This window comes from Myotis daubentonii, chromosome 18 (assembly GCF_963259705.1).
Source record: "Myotis daubentonii chromosome 18, mMyoDau2.1, whole genome shotgun sequence".
Taxonomy (NCBI): Eukaryota; Metazoa; Chordata; class Mammalia; order Chiroptera; family Vespertilionidae; genus Myotis; species Myotis daubentonii.
In genome coordinates, this window is record NC_081857.1 from 5125734 (window position 1) to 5129993 (window position 4260).

The 4260-nt window shown below is 40.8% G+C and overlaps 1 pseudogene; it reads right to left on the reverse strand.

The window, feature by feature from the left end:
* Window positions 1–2479: 2479 nt before the first annotated feature.
* On the reverse strand, window positions 2480–3738 carry LOC132221142 (histidine protein methyltransferase 1 homolog; annotated as a pseudogene).
* Between the last annotated feature and the right edge of the window lie 522 nt (window positions 3739–4260).

The following is a 4260-nucleotide window of genomic DNA, read 5'->3' on the forward strand; positions in this document are numbered from 1 at the left end:
GGGATGTTAAAGTCCCCTAGTATGACTGTATTGTTGTTGGTCTCTCTGTTAAACTCCTCTAGAAGATTTTTATATATTTAGGTGCTCCTATATTGGGTGCATATATATTTACCAGGGTTATATTCTCTTGTTGGATTGATCCCTTTAGTATTATGTAGTGATCTTTGTTGTCTCTTGTGATGGCCTTCATTTTAAAGTCTATTTTGTCAGATATGAGTATTGCTACTCCAGCTTTTCTTTTCTTTTCTTTTCCATCTCTTCACTCTCATCCTGTGTGTGTCTTTTGTTCTGAGGTGGGTCTCTTGTAGACAGCATATAGTTGGGTCATGTTTTTGTATCCATTCAGCTACCCTACACCTTTTGATTGGAGCATTTCATCCATTAACACTTAGGGTTATTATTGATAGGTACTTATTTATTGTCATTTTAATTCCAGATGGCTAGGTTTCTCTCTCTATTTCTTCTTCTCATTACAGCAATCCCTTTAGCATTTCTTGTAATGTTGGCCTGGTGGTGATGTACTTCTTTAGTCTTTTTTTTTGTCTGGTAAACTCTTTATTTGACCATCTATTTTGAATGATAGCCTTGCTGGATACAGTGATCTTGGTCTCAGATCTTTGCTTTCTATTACCTTGAGTACTTCATGCCATTCCTTTCTGGCCTGCAGAGTTTCTGATGAGAAATCAGGTATCAGCCTTCTGGGAACTCCTTTGTAGGTAACAGTTTTCTTTCTCTTGCTGCCTTTAAGATTCCCTCTTTGTCTTTAATTTTTGGCATTTTAATTATGATGTGTCTGGGCGTGGGCCTGTTTGGGTTCTTCTTGTTTGGGGTTCTCTGTGCCTCCTGAATTTGTGTGACTTTTTCCTTTACCAGGCTAGGGAAGTTTTCTGCCATTATTTCTTTGAACACCTTCTCTATGCCTTTCTCCCTTTCTGCCTCTTCTGGCACACTTGCTATTCTAATATTGTTACACTTCATATTGTCTCACAGCTCCCTTAAGCTGTCCTCCTGTTTTTTAATTGTTTTTTTTTCTTTTTGGTTCTCTGATTGAGTGATATTTTCAACTATGTCTTCTAATTCACTGATTCGATCCTCAGCTTCCCTAATCTGCTGTGTATTCCTTCCAATGTGTTCTTTATTTGTGTTACGTCATTCTTTATCTCAAACTGTTCTTTTTTCATAGTTACTATATCTTATTTCATGCTGTTGAACATTTTTACCATCATTACTCTGAACACTGATTCCAGACACTCGTAAATCAAGGCCCCACTGTATTTCAAGTGTTCTAGTCTCTGCTTCATTTATCTCTTCTTCTGGAGAATTCTCTAGTTCTTTCATTTGGGGTTGTTTTTTTGTCTCCTCATTTTGGCTTTCTTTTTTTGGTTTGTGACTATGTATTAGGTAGATCTTCTATGCCTCTGAATCACTAGTGTGGGACAGTGTTAAAGGCTTTTTCTGACTAATTAGATCAGGCATAGACTCAAAGCCTTCAAAGACCACCTCTGCCTACAGACTGATAACATTCGGACTTGAACCCCAGGCAATTGTCCTCAGGTATGGTGAGAGTTTTCTTCAACAGGGTGAGGCAGTTGCTTCTGCCTGGAGGCTAATTGTTATTTTTAATCTCTTAAGTGGCCTTAGGGCAAGATGTTTTCCAATAGGGTGTGTCAACTGTCTTCCCCCCAGGTAAGGCAAATGTCTATGTGGGAAAGATGTCCTGCACTGCATTAATGAAAGACTCAGCCCAGGAAACTCAGGGTGTCTGCCTTCTGAGCTCTATCCCCTGAGTCCCCAGTCCTGGCTTCTGCTTTCACAGCTCCAGTCCATTCACCCTCCCTCTGCTGGAGCACAAGGTAGGTGGCTTCACAGGGAATTTTGTGCATTGGCCCTTTAAGGGGTTTCTGAATTTTCAGCTGTTACTCCCTGGCAGACAGCACCCCACTGCTTTTCACAGTCAGATGTTATGTGGGTACCCTCCTCAGTTTTGGTGCTCTCTGCTGGAGGGGCCCAGCTTGGGGATTAGATCCCAGAGTTCTCAGTGGCAACCCCCCACAGCTGAGATATCTCTCCCGGACTTCAGTTGCTGTCTGTGGGTACCTGGCCAGCCCTTCCATGCTCCACCTCTCCTATGTAATCTCCACTTTCGTTCTCGGGTATCAGGGTCTCTCCTGCAAGTTTCCATTGATTGTTCAGGAAGTTTTTCTGTATTTTAGTTGTAATACCAGTTTGTTCCTGGGAGCATGTCCATGCAGCATCCAGTTACTCTGCTGCCATTTTTTATCTTTCCTGAGAAAAGCTTTTAAGTAGACCTCAGTTCAGAATCTGGTTCAAGGTGAGAAATGTGATGGGGATCCAATTACTTCCTTAAGTCTCAATTTTTTGGCTATAAAATGGAGATATTAATTATAATGCAGAAATTAAACATTCAAAATAAGTTTTTAGTTATTGTATTTATTTCACTTAGGATGCTCTGTGGACATTAACTAGGGCGCTTGAAAGTCATTTCCATGAGGAATCTTTTTAGTCCTTCATCAAGTACAGTGGGGCCTTGACTTACGAGTTTAATTTGTTCCGAGACCGAGCTCGTTAAGGAGCTCATTAACTCAAATTACTCTATCAACTCAATGTAAAAAATTGGCTGAGAGACAGCTGGTATCTCAAAAAACTCGTTAGTCGGGACACTCGTAAGTCAAGGCCCCACTGTATTTCAAGTGTTCTAGTCTCAAATACATTCCTTTCTTCTACAAACTTCTGAAAGAGATGAATACCTCCACTTACACCAAAATAATGTGCTTTGCTGGCCAAAAGCGCCCGCCCAATTTTACTTAACAATGGAAGGAATGTTTGGTGCAAAGTACCATAATAATCCAGGTTGTTAAATGGTTTCTGACATGAGAATGAGATCATATTTTTCAGTTTTTCACAGTTAGTACAGGTTTACAACACTCAGACCACAACCCAGGAAAAGATCAGCACTGACCTAGTTCTTGTGCTACTTTTGATTTCCTGCACCTTTTCACAGGTGGCTTGTTTCCATCATCTTCTTCATCTTCCAAAGTGGAGTTGGCCACCACATTAGATAAGGCTGCTTCGTCAATCACCATACTTATATAATCTTGAAAATGAACTTCTGTGGCCCCTCCCTTGAGTGCAATTATACCCAGCAACCCTGATCCACTGCCAAGATCCAACACTTTCCCCCCAGCAAATTTCATGTGGGACTTTGTGAAATAAGCCAGGAAGTCCAAGGTACATTCCCAGATTTTCAAGCCTCCTCCATCAACACCGGTAATCAGATCAGAGTGAGAAGAAAAGTTTTTTGGCACTGTGTTTTCTTCAGGGAAGTTCTCTTTCAATAAGATGGTTTTCACTACTGATACATTAATGTACTGGAGAGCTGGTAACGTTTCTATGACTTTATTTTCTATGCTCTTTGGCAAGTCTCAAGCAAGGCTGTTTTTCATGGGGCTCCAAGTTCCCTGACCTGTTAGCTGCATCAAGTGAGCTCTGTGTGCCTTGGGCGGGAACTGCTTTTCCGGCTGACGTAGGTCCTCACAAGTTATCCCAAGGCCAGTAAGACTGCTGCTCTGTAGAACATTTCGTGTCCTTGTGTTTCCCTTTTTGACTTGCTGAGAATGCAGACTCTTCTGAGGAATTCAGGGTTGAAGCTCCATCTCCAAGGGGAGTTGGTCCATCTTCCAGACGGTCTTCTACAGTGAAACTAAATTGGTAGGTCATCCTAGCACAGCCCTTCAAGTCAAAGGGAGACTCCTCCGCTTCTGAATAGAATTGATGACACTGACATAAACCTATCTCAGTTCTAAACCTGTCTCTGTTATTCAAAGTGGTTTCATTTGGGTCAATTTTTCTTTAGGAGCTTACACACAGTTATACATATTTAGAGATGTTTCCAAATGACTTTTTAGAGGTCTTTGCTTTTCTTTCAGTTTAACTCTGGGGGGTGGGGAGAGATAAAATTGTTATTAAAAAGCAAAATGACACATTTCTTTGAAATATAATATTAAACAGTAACTCTGCCCCTCTCCCTACTCCATACAGCTAGCTGCTTTTTAAATAAAAGTTGTGAGGGGGATAAAGAGATTTGGAAACACACAACCCCTCAAGGGTCAACAGCTGGATTAGAGAATGAAGAGTAAAAACAACAGTAGCAATAACTAGAAAATGTATGAAGTCCAAATTTTGGGGGCAGGAAATGACAAGCCTAACTTTTGGTGTCTGTTCTTATTTCAAGTAACAGGA